The following is a 13,303-nucleotide window of genomic DNA, read 5'->3' on the forward strand; positions in this document are numbered from 1 at the left end:
TCTTTTTCCATTCTTTCACTCTCAGTATGCATGTGTCCCTAGGTCTGAAGTGGGTCTCTTGTAGGCAACATATATATGGGTCTTGTTTTTGTAGCCATTCAGCCAGTCTGTGTCTCTTGGTTGGGGCATTTCATCCATTTACATTCAAGGTTATTATCGATATGTATGTTCCTATTACCTTTTTCTTAATTGTTTTGGGTTTGTTTCGTGGGTCTTTTTCTTCTCTTGTGTTTCCCACTTACAGAAGTTCCTTTAGCATTCGTTGTAAAGCTGGTTTGGTAGTTCTGAATTCTATTAGCTTTTATTTTTCTGAAAAGCTTTTGACTTCTTCATCAAATCTGAATGAGATCCTTGCTGGGTAGAGTAATCTTGGTTGTAGGTTGTTCTCTTTCATCACTTTAAGTATTAACTGCCATTCCCTTCTGGCCTGCAGAGTTTCCACTGAAAAATCAACTGATAACCTTATGGGGATTCCTTTGTATGTTATTTTTTGTTTTTCCTTTGTTGCTTTTAATATTTTTTCTTTGAATTTAATTTTTGTTAGTTTGATTAATATGTATCTTGGTGTGTTTTTCATAGGGTTTATCCTGTATGGGGCTCTCTATGCTTCCTGGACTTGGGTGACTATTTCCTTTCCCATGTTAGGGAAGTTTTACACTATAATCTCTTCAAATATTTTCTCAGACCCTTTCTTTTTCTCTTCTTCTTCTGGGACACCTATAATTCAAATATTGGTGCGTTTAGTGTTGTGCCAGAGGTCTCTTAGGCTGTCTTCAATTCTTTTCTTTCTTTTTTCTTTATTCTGCTCCTCGGCAGTTATTTCCACTGTTTTGTCTTCCAGCTCATTTATTTGTTCCTCTGCCTCTGTTATTCTGTTATTGATTCGTATTTTTCATTTCAGTTATTGTGTTGTTCATCTCTGTTTGCTTGTTCTTTAGTTCTTCTAAATCATTGTTAAACATTTCTTGTATTTTCTTAATCCATGCTTCCATTCTATTTCTGAGATTCTGGATCATCTTTACTATCATTACCCTGAATTCTTTTTTCAGGTAGATTGCCTATTTCCTCTTCATTTATTTGGTCTTGTAGGTTTTTACCTTGCTGCTTCATCTGTGACATATTTTTTTGCCATTTCTTTTTTTTTTTTATGAGTGGGATTGTGTTCCTGTTTTACTGGTTGTTTGGCCTGAGGTTTCCAACACTGGAGTTTGTAGGCTATTGGGTAGAGCTGGGTCTTGGTGCTGAGATGAGGAACTCTGTGAGACCTCACTCCGATGAATATTCCCTGGGGTCTGAGATTCTCTGTTAGTCCAGTGGTTCGGACTCAGAGCTCCCATTGCAGGAGTTTCTGCCTGACCCTGGGCTCCCAAATCAAGATCCTGCAAGCCGTGCGGGGAGGAAAAAAAAAAAGAGAGAGAACAATAACAAATTAAAAAATAAAATTAGACTAGGAAACTAACAGGTATGTTAGAAAGAATATAAAAATAAAAATACAGATGAATCAATAACCGGAAGGTACATTGGTACCACATAGTAAAAAAGAAGAGGAAGGAAAAGAAAAGGAAAAAAAAAAAGGTTGAGGGGGAAGGCCTTGGCTGTGGTGGGCGGGTCCTAAGCAAGGGTGAGGTTTGGGTGGTGAGGGGGGCTTATGCTCAGGACCCAGAGGGCTGGAAAAGGCGCTGGGAGCTGTGGGGGGTGGGGTTTAGGCTCAAGGAACAGATGGGGCCCAGGTGTACCCCCCAGAGGGCGGGGACCAGAGGGCGGGGACCTCACCTGGGAGCCCGGCAAGCTTCCTGGGCTCGAGTGGGCGGGGCAAACGCCCCCCTCTCCTCTCCTGCTCCTCCAACCTGGGGTCTGGGAGGGCCCCTCCCACCTGCCTCTTCTGACCTCCCCAGCCTCCCTCTTATGCCCCCAGGGCCCACACGGCCTGCATGGGGCTTTGGAGCGGGGGTACTGGCTTGGGAGCTCAGCAGGCTCCCCGGGCCGAGTGGGCGGGGCAATCTCCCTCTGCTCCTCTCTTGCTCTTCCTAGAGAGTCCCTCCCACCTGCGTCTCCTGATCTCGGGGCGTCAGGGGCACCAGTCTTGTCTGGCCTCCACTTCTCCTCCCCCCTCAGTCCCCCTACGTCCTGCCAGTTCACTCTGGGGTTCCTCCCGTCTCCTTGGGGGTCAGTGTCCCCCACCAGCTGCTGGCAGAAGCCTTAGTTGTGGGGAGACACTAACTCCCTGTCTTCCCACACCACCATCTTGACTCCGTTCCCCTCCGAGATACATTCTTATCAGGACCATAGGGGCATGTGGGTGATGGTGTGTGGTGCACAGTTGAGGGTGGTCCCAGAAACCTGGGTACAGCTGGCTGCCCAGGCTTGGGGCTGGGGGTGGGTCACATGCGAAGGTGCTCTTCTTGGAGCGTCAGTAGCTGTGAGGGGGTTGGACTAGATGCGCCAGACAAGCCTCGCTGGGACACGAATATCTGTTTCTGTGTTTCCTGCCTTCCCTTCCTTTCGACATAGATCTCCAAGTCTTTTCCCATTTGCTTATTTTCTTCATGGTGAGCAATTCACCCCAAACAACTTTCCATGTTCTCTCGGTGTGTTTTCCTACCTGTGCCTTAGTTGCACTACTTAGTGATAATTGATGGAAAGGTCCTCGGGTCTGCCCTGCCCCCTCCCCTCCTCCCTCCTTCACACACTGGGCACCACCGCATGCAGGTGCTGTGCGGGTGCTGGGAATGTAAGTGTGACTAAGTCCACAGGCTGGCTGACCCCCTAGAACTTCAGGCAAAGGAACTGATAACCAGCATATCTTTGTCATACAGGGCAGGGGTTCTCAAACTTGTTGGTTTTGGAACCCCTTCACACTCTTAAAAATTACTAAAGACCTCCAAGAGCTTTTGTTTTTGTGGACGGTGCTAACCAGAGCATTTTTACTGTATTAGAAAGTAAAACTGTGAAATTTTAAATATATTTTATTGACTAAAAAATAATAGACCTGTTACAGGTTGACATAAATAATATATTTTATTAAAAAACTATATTTTCCAAAACAAAGTCGTCTACTAGGAAGAGCAGCATTCCTTTGCATTTTTTTTCAAGTCTCTTTAATGGCTGGCCTGCTGGAAGACAGCTGGGCTCTTTCTCATTCCTGCCTTTATTTTCAATCCGTTGCAATATCACATGTCACAAATCTTCTGGAAAACTCCACAGTATATTGAGAGCGTGAGAGTGAGAAAGACAGGTCTTAGTGTTACCATAAAACCGGCTTTGACCTCATGGAGTCCCTGAAAGAGTCTGAGACTCCCGGGGGTCTCTGGATAGACCACACTTTGACAACCACCGACAATGGCCCTTCTGGCGATGTGGTATAGTTACTGCCTTGATTCTAGAACCCACAGATCTAGTGCTGTGATATGATCCAGGGTTGAAGTCTGGCTTAGATCATCAGACATTAAGGTAGAAATTGGGGGTAGGGGAAAACTGAAGTGGGCTGCAGGCATTAAACTTTCTTTTTAGTGTTTATTCGTCTCTTTTGAGTTTTTAAGTGGTTACTATTTTAGTGACTACAGGAAGCAGGTTGTAGGTGGCTCATTGATTTTTTGCTCTTATTAACTGAGCACTTGCTATGGGGTAGTCATTTTGCTGAGTGCTTTCTCTTGCTAAAATCAGTTTATCCTTTGCATGTCTCTTAACATACAAAGGGTTTGAATCGAAAGAATCAGGTGTTAGTGGAAATTTAAAGGTGCTGTGGGCCCTTTAATTGTGTGATGGCTTTGTTCTTGTGTGAATCTGTAATACCCAGAGACTCTTTTGTATATTGGGCATAAGAGGGTTTCACAGTCCTTAGATTGGAGGCAAATTGTCAGAAAAATTCTCGGAAGAACTTAGGTGGAGAGGGAAAATTCTTCAGCTCCCAAATTCTGTGGGGTAAAAATGTGTGCTCCCAGCAGTGGAGTTGATACTGCGCCGAGCCAGCCACCGGGAGTGGGGCGGCGGCTTCAGTACTCATAAAGGAGTGATTTGAACTCTGAACACTCTTTATGGACACAACACCACATTAAATCGCAAACGTGAATGTTGGAGTTGCCCACAGTGAGGTGAATCCAAATACCCGTGTAATGAACAGCCGGGGTATGTGGATGACATATGCTTTGGGAGTTGGCTTGCTTCATATCGTTTTACTCAGTATTCCTGTTGCCTGGACCTTAACAAATGTTATACATAATCTGGGGATGTATGTATTTTTGCATGCAGTAAAAGGAACGCCATTTGAAACTCCTGACCAGGGTAAAGCGAGGCTCCTAACTCACTGGGCACAACTGGACTATGGAGTACAGTTTACATCTTCACGGAAGTTTTTCACAATTTCTCCAATAATTCTATATTTTCTGGCAAGTTTCTATATGAAGTATGATCCAATTCACTTCTTCTTAAACACAGCTGCTCTCCTGAGTGTGCTAATTCCCAAAATGCCGCAGCTACATTGTGTTCGGATCTTTGGAATTAATAAGTATTGAAATGTGTTTTGAAACAACAAAAATGTTTACAGCTACTGAGTTTTCTGTAAGGAAGGAATGGGTACTAAACTGCACCATTTCTGTGCTAATGTGAAATGAGAGGTAGCTACATTGGAGAGCCAATTGTTGGTTCTTCATATGCTGTTTTGAAGTGTAGATTCTTATGAGAAGATGCCTTTGTTAATGCATCTGGTATCCTTCTGTAGAGAGGCTTCAGAGGCAGGCTGCGCAGGCCCAGCTTATAAGTTAAATGGCTATAAAGTAAAGGTGTAGTAGATAAATCCAAGGAAATAAGAGATTTATAAGAAACTAAGTCCAGCTAAGCTTATAATGAATGGGCATTATGTTAAGAGAAGAAAATGTTTAATCATTCAGTCATGGTCAGTTTGAGCAGAGTTACATGTAAACCAGAATCATTTCTTTACAAGTTTATTATAGATTGTTTTCATTACCATGCATATTCCTTTTGTGTTATATAAGAGGATATATATCCTCTTGTTTTATACAAACCAATTCCTACCTTATGAATATACTTTTTTGGTTTTACAGGCTCAACATTGTGTTGATAGATGAGTTCATTTTTACATTTATTAAGTTACTGAGTTCATGAAGGTCCACCTTCACGACTGATTGATGATAGAAGATAGGCACCTTAGAAGCAGCCTCTGAGTCAGCCTTCTAATTTTGGAACAAAGTGGGTTTTGCTGCCTTTCCAGATACAAGGCTGCTAAACTAATTAGGAAAATAATTTATTTCTCGTAATTAAAGTATATGGTAACTTAAAGGTCTGCTGATTTGGTTGAGCAATCTAATTGTTGAAGTCTGCCATTCTTTAGCGATGGAAATTTAAAATGGACAACTACATAGCCAACCTGTGATCTGGCAGAAACTGCTTCTCTAGCAATACTATCAGAGTAAATAATGGAGTCTTTTTTTAGCAGGTCTGCAGTAAGAGATAGCATCTTTTCTTAGTCATCCTGTTCTCAATCTCCATACTTTGCCCATTAACATTTTGCCTGTCAATACATGAGTCTTAGTATAGATAACTCAGAATGCTAACTATTTCCAAAACAGCAACCATACTGAATCCTTGTGACTTAAGAGAAGCTTTCTATAGTTGCTGACATTAATTGCAAGAAATAACTATATTCTACTTTGAGAAATAAACATGTCAAAAAAATTTTCTGATATGTGGCGAAACTGAAAAACCTAGTAACATTTGTAAGCAAAATTGAGTGAAAAGAATTATAATACCAACTTTAAAATCAATTTGTTTCAAACTGACTTTTGGGGGTAATGATCATTGTTTTGTATTTCAAAAGTATTGAGTTTAGAAATCAGTTGTATGATAATGCCTTTGTATGTTTGTCTTTTCTCACGTATTTTTAAATAACCAGTAATCTATACTTTAATAAATTTTTCTTTGGTGTAAAAAAAAAAAAAAAATGTGTGCTCCCTGTTGGAAATCCACTTTTTACAACTGAGACACATGCCTTGGGGCCCTGGTGTGATTGGCAGTGATTTCTTCATTACGTGATGGCTTCTTCAGGTACTAGTGAACAGATCACATTTGAAAAATAGATTTGGGTAATTTCGTACAGCAACAACACACTTGTCCCCTAAAATAAGACTGGTTAAGTATATTATGGGACATCCATACATACAATGGAATGCTACAAGTGGTGTGCCTCTTATGTACTCATGAGATGGTTCCAAGAAAGAGTGTTAAATTACAAAGGAAAGTACAGCAAGTCCCCTACATACGAAACCTCAAGTTGCGAACTTTCAAAAATGTGAACGTGTGTTCGCATGTCCAATCACATAAGTTGGTTCACGTGTCTGGCGTACATTGTCACGTACGTGCATCCTCTACAAGTGGCTGTGCTTTTGTGTACTTTACTGTACAGGACTGTATAGAGTACAGCAGTGCAGTATCTTTATTTCAAGCTCAGAACCTGTACCGTCAACGTCAGGCGTGAATGACATTGCAGCTTGCACTCCGTCTCCTATTGCTGACAACTCTTCAGCTCTACCATCTCCCACCTCCTCTCCGTCCTCCAGTCAGTAACTCTTCTTGCCTGTTCACTTGATGCCAGCCCCTTTATGCCAGCTGTTGTACTGTACGACTGTATTTTTCAAGATAATATACTGTAAGATTTAAAATGTTTTCTTTGTTTTTTGTGTTTTTTTAATGTATTATTTGTGTGAAAAGTATCATAAACCTATTACAGTGCAGTACTATATAGCCGATTGTGTTAGTTGGGTCCCTAGGCTAACTTTGTTGGACATACGAACAAATTGGTCTTACGAATGCGCTCTCAGAACGGAACTGTACAGAATAGGGTATAGGGTATGCTACCGTTTGTGCAGAAGGGGGGGTATCCATTTGTTTGTATTTGCATAATAATCTCTGAATATTATTAGATAGAGGGTAATATGTAAAACCACCCACTAAGTGTGGAGGTTTGTTGGATGGGGCAGGAGGGAAACTTCTTATTTGTATACCTTCTCACACTTTTTGATAACAGGCAAGTATTACCTCGTCAAACATGAACTATGTCTAAAAATAATTAAAAACCTAAAATAAAATCCAGATAGAAAGCAGCCCAAATCCTTTTCACTAAAGCCCCTTTTGCTTTTTCTAGACAAGAAGGAGCCCCGCTGAAAACGAGACAGTCCTGCTGTTGACGTGAACGATCTTTTAGTTTTAATGGACGTCAGACTTTCTGACTGCATAATTGTGATAAATAGAAAAAGGCACGCACTAAAATTGGCTGAGGTTGGCTCAGCAAAACCAACCTTTATGGATCCACGTCGCGTCTCATTGGCTTGGTTTTAGCAAGGAAACACACAGACCCAGTCTTCAGAACTGCTGGATCGAGGGTGGGAGTTTTACAGTTTTCTTTGGACAGGTTTCAGGGGCTGTGAACATTCTTGGAGAGAGGGCCTGAGTGTGCAAATCCGTTAGGTTAGACCCCAAGGCACCCCCTTGTTTAGCCTGTCCCCGTCCCCGGGAAGGATGTAGCGCCAAGCGGGGGCAGGTACTTAGCCGACTGGGGTGACAGGATTGCTGTGTCTCTGGGGAAGCTCTCAAGGAACAGCAGCTAAAGAAGGTAAGTGGCGTTTTCAGTGCAGGCGTGGTGGGGATGGGTTCTGGTGATGTCTCAAACCTAGCAGTAAAGAAAAGGATTTTGGGTCCTGACAAAAATGACCATTTTCACAAATGAACTTATTTACAACACAGAAATAAGCTCACAGATTTAGGAAATAAACTTATGTTTACCAAAGGGGAAAGGTGGGGGGAGGGATAAATTAGGAGGTTGGGATTAACATGTACACGCTACTATATGTAAAATAGATAGTCAAAATCAACAAAGACCTACTGTATAACACAGAGAACTCTGCTTAATTTTCTGTGATAACCTATATATACATGGGAAAAGAATCTGAAAAAGAATAGATAGACGTATATGTATAATTGAATTACTTTGCTGTACACCTGAAACTAACACAACTTCAATATAAAATAAAATTTTAAAAAATGATCATTTTCAAAACGTTTCAAAAATCACATGATTCTCATACGGTTACATAGTGAATATACATCAGAGTTTTAGTTTAATTAATGAGGAGACAGAGGTTTGAAACATTCCCCCTTTTCTCAAATATTCCTGCTGTGCACCAGTGAGTGTCCAGTGCCCGCAAATGGCAAAGATGGCCATCAGGACAAGTCCAAGCCAAGTCAACCTGTCTGGGCTTCCTTGGTGTCCCGCCTGTGTGCCGTCCCACCTGTGTGCCGTCCCACCTGTGTCCCCACACTCAGAAGTGACCTGCTCTTGGTTTACTGCTCAGTTGTAATTTCTTAAATGGGGGTTCCATGTTTTCACTTTGCAATTGGCCCCCAAATTTCATAGCGACCTTGCACTTAACTCATTGTACCTGGAACCAGAGTTCCATGATAGCTTTTTTTTTTTTTTTTTTTAATTAACTGTGTCAGGTCGAATATGCTTTAAAACAGAGGTCTGCTCTTTTTGAATTTTATTTCATTTTAAACGTGCTCTAAAGATTGGTTTTCTATAAGAGGCCATCTGTCTACTCAGGAGTAGTTTTGTACAATAATCCCTGATAATTAGCTCATAATCTTTCCTGGAACGAGATGTTTGTTCTTAGGATAAGAGGGGCCCGGGAGCCAGAAAAACAGAGCCCCATCTAAGGTAAATGAAACCTGGCACCATCGAGTTATTCTATTAGAGGTACTGAGTGTTTAAACAGCTTTGTCATCAGAGCTGGCTGTGTGTTTAGGTTTGAACTGAAGTAGAACCTTTAGTGTGATCGGTAGAGCTACCAGGGAAAAAGTCTTCTATTTTTCTTGGAACGTGTGAAGAGTTTTAATTTCAGAGAGTGTATTGGGTAAGCATTTGCTCTTTCACCTGAGAGTACGTTGTGTGTAGTTTTTTTTTTTTTTTTTCGGTACGCGGGCCTCTCACTGTTGTGGCCTCTCCCGTTGCGGAGCACAGGCTCCGGATGCGCAGACTCCGGACGCGCAGGCTCAGCGGCCATGGCTCACGGGCCCAGACGCTCCGCGGCACGTGGGACCCTCCTGGACAGGGGCACGAACCCGCGTCCCCTGCATCGGCAGGCGGCCTCTCAACCACTGCGCCACCAGGGAAGCCCTGTGTGTAGTTTTGAAAATGCGATGCCATGTCCTACTGCAGGATTAGCCCTCAGTTTTACTGAGGATATGTTAAAACAACAAACGCTTCTGTTTGAGCAGGAATATTCTAAAGGAACGGCAGGACGCTGCCTGGGGAGCAGCCCTGTGTTTTAGACTTCCTGCTTCACCAGGATGTGTAGGGAACAGTTGTGCAGAGGGTTACAGTTTTAAAACATCCAAATGAATTTTTTCCTTAAAAAATTTGAAATTTATGTTCTTTTGTTTTATTCTACTATCTTCCCTTAGCCTCTCTCTGCATGTTAGAAGATAAATAACTTCCCACTTCAGTCTGAAAGCTCGAAGTGTTCCTTTTCAGTGTACAGCCATGCATATTGTGGGATCCACATTCGGTAGACGATATTGACATCGTTAGCCTATTAACTTTAACGTATACAACAACGTCATATGAATTCTATATAATTTTAAGGGTGGCTTTTATGCTGGATTATAAAATTATAAATATAAAGACTATAAAATTATAAAATAGCTTCATATATATATATATATATTGGATGATTTTTCTTTTTCTTTTAGCAGTTTATGTTTACAGAAAAATTGAGTGGAAAGTACAGAGAGTTCCCATATACCATCTCACTCCCCCTACCCCCCATTTCCCTGTACTGAGCATCTTATATTAGAGTGTTATATTTGCTACAAATGATGAGCCAATATTGATCGCTATTTTTTTAAATTTATTTTTTATTGAAGTATAGTTGATTTACAATGCTGTGTTAGTTTCTGGTGTACATCAAAGTGATTCGGTTATATAATACATACATTATATATACACATATACTATATATACACATATAACATGTATACATATATAATATCTATGTATATGTACACATACATATTCTTTTCCATATGGTTTATCACAGGATATTGAATATAGCTCCTTGTGCTCTACAATAGGACCTTGTTGTCTATCCATTCTCTATATAATAGTTTACATCTGCTAATCCCAAACTCCCAGTCCATCCCTCCCCCAGCCCTTGGCAACCACAGTACTGATCATTATTATTAGAACAAGTCCCTGGTTTGCATTAGGGTTCACCCTTTGTGCTGTACATTCCATGAGTTTTGACCCATGTAGAATGACATGAGGTATCATGACAGTATCATACAGAATAGTTTCACGGCCCTAAAAGTCCTCTGTTCTCCACCTATTCATCCCTCCCCTCCTACCCACCCTGAACCCCTGACAACCACTGATCTTGATACTATCTCTATAGCTTTCCCTTTTCCATAATGCCATATCATTGGAATAATATAGTATGTAGAGTTTTCAGATTAGATTCTTTTGTTTAGTATAATGCATTTAAGGTCCTTGCATGTGTCTTTTTGTAGCTCGACAGCTCCTTTTTTAAAATGGCTGAATAGTATTCCATTGTAGGCAGGTACCGTAGTTTGTTTATCCATTCACCTATTGAAAGACATCCTGGTTGCTTACAAGTTTGGTGGCTTTTATGGCTGCCTGGTGATTGGGACTTAGTGCTACCCACCAACCCCTTGTTCTAGGGTTTCCTCAGACTCGTAAGAGATGAAATTTCCAAGGAGGCAAGCCACGAATTAATCAGATGCTTCACTTCAATCAGAATCAGGCTTTCTGCCAACATCTGTTTTGTCGACAGCCCCCATCACCACAGGATCTGGCCTTGGAGCCAGTTTTTCCATCTGTATTTGGAAATATTGCCCATCTTCTCCCCGGCTGGGTGGCCCGTCATATATTCCAAAAACAACCTCACCTCTGTCATCTTTGATGTTATCCTTGGCTAAGTATTCTGAAGGCCCCACGCATTTTCATCCATGCCCTTCAGCTGCCGTGTCCGTGTTCCTCCCCCTTTCTTGGTTTCTTGGAACACGGTACATACTATTTCATTGCTGCTCTAATCATCCATCATTTCCACCTAGTTACAGGAATGCCTAACATTTACTTCTTGCTCTTAAAACTTTAATGTTACTTTGCTTACAAACTTATGTTCTCTGAGCTGGAATACAGCCATCAACGACTAATATTTTAAAAGGTTGCCTGGTTTATCTTTTGTTCTCAGTGATTTTTGTGCACGCAGAGGCATCTCTTTCTTCTGTCAGAGGGCAAATAAGTCACTGCTCAGCTTCCACTGTAAATGTTGAACGGTTTTTAAGTGCGTAGTGAAAGCGATGCTCTCAGAGGCTAGGTGTTCTCTACACTGACGATAAATTGATACACAAATGGGGCGGGAGGAAGACTTTCTTACAGGAGGACGCTGACTTGATAAATGAAATGCAGGTGTTGCAGTTGTAAAGATCATCATGTTGCATGCATCACGGTAAACACTAGTTTAAGCAGAAACATCAATGGATGCTAAGCCGTGTGTGTGTGTGTGAGTGTGTGTGTGTGTGTGTGTGAGTGTACATGTGAGTTAGTCTCCACACCGACTGCATAGATGACTCATTATTTGCAAGGGGGCGATAGAGACAATACTGTGCACGTGTCAGACAACACCTTTAACTGGGAATTAACATCCCAGTCGAGGGCAGATGACACCGGGCGCCTCCAGATGGGGTACCCCCAGGAGGATACAGCATTCCATAGGATGCATCGAGCTGGGAGGCATGGCCTGAATCTAACCAAGAGGAAACATCAAACAAACCCAAGTAGAGGGACGTTCTGTAAAATAACTGGCCTGTGTTCTACAGGTATCATGAAAAACAAGAAAAGTTGAGCTGTTAAAGGAGATTTAAAAAGGCTAAAGGGGCGACAACTAAATTCTGGACCAGATCCTGTATTAAAGGGGATTAAATGCTACAAAGGACATTATTAGAATAATTGATGAAAATGGAATACGGACTACAGATTGGATAAAAGTATTGTGTCAAAGCTAAGTTTTCTGAATTCAGTAGCTTTCCTGTGGATCTGTAAGGGAATATCTATGTTCCTAGGAAATTACTACTTTAGTATTAAGGTGCAAAGGGCCATGAATATAACCTATTCTAGAGTGGTCCAGAAAAAATAAATAATAATGTGTGTAAAAGTAGGTTTTTGTGCGTATGTACACATACAGGTAGACCTCATTTTATTGTGCTTCAAAGTTATTGTGGTTTTTTTTTTTTTAAAAATTGAAGCTTTGTGGCAATGCTGCATGTCTGTCAGTGCCATTTTTCTAACAACGTTTGCTCATTTTGTTTCTATGTCACATTTTGGTAATTCGCAAAATATTGAAGAATGTTTCATTATTATTGTATTTGTTAGGATGACCCGTGACCAGTGATCTCTGACGTTACTGCTTATGACTCACTGAAGCCTCAGATGACGGTTAGCACTTTTTAGCAATAAAGTATTTTTTAATTATATAATTTTTTTTAGACATAATGCTATTGCACACTTAATAGACTACAGTACAGTGTAAACATAACTTTTATATGCACTGGGAAACCAAAACATTTGTGTGGCTTGCTTTATTATGATATTTGCTTTATTTTGGTGGTCTGGAACTGAATTTGCAGTATCTTTGGGGTATGCCTGTCTGTATGCACATATTTTAAAAAAGGAAAGAAAAAACAGAGCAGGTAGGAAGGAGTGGAGCTATTGGGAGTGGGAGGGGATGGGCAGGTTGCAATAGTCAATAGAGTGGTGGAATAGTGTCCTTGGGCTGCCATAACAAACAGTGTGGCTTATAACAACAGCAATGTATTCCCTCATAGTGCTGGAGGCAAGCAGTCCAAAATCCAGGTGTCCGCAGGGCCACGCTCCCTCTGAAGGCTCTAGGGGAGCCTTGCCTCTTCCTTGTCTCTTTAAGCTCCTGGTGGCTCCAAGCAGTTCTTATGTTGTGACCATGTCACTCTGATCTCTGCGTCTGTCTTCTTGGCTTTCTTCCCCTGTGTGTCTCTCTGTGCATCAAATCTCCCTTTCTTCTTACACAGACACCAGGCATTGGTTTTAGGACCCACCCCAAATCCAGGATGATTTCATCTCGAGATTCTTAACTAATTACATTTGCAGCATCCCGATTTCCAACTAAGGTCACATTTACAGGTTCCACGTGGGCATGGATTTTGGGGAGGGGAACTATTTGATCCACTACAGGGTAGGTCA

At 41.4% G+C, this 13,303-nt stretch overlaps 1 pseudogene; it reads left to right on the plus strand.

Annotated features, from left to right (window-relative positions):
* The first annotated feature begins 4,055 nt into the window (after window positions 1-4,055).
* On the plus strand, window positions 4,056-5,169 carry LOC111163829 (ORM1-like protein 1 pseudogene; annotated as a pseudogene).
* Window positions 5,170-13,303: the final 8,134 nt, after the last annotated feature.

Source organism: Delphinapterus leucas, chromosome 4 (genome assembly GCF_059928025.1).
Source record: "Delphinapterus leucas isolate spDelLeu-1000000601 "Yukka" chromosome 4, BTC_Dleu_Yukka2, whole genome shotgun sequence".
In the NCBI taxonomy this organism is placed as follows: Eukaryota; Metazoa; Chordata; class Mammalia; order Artiodactyla; family Monodontidae; genus Delphinapterus; species Delphinapterus leucas.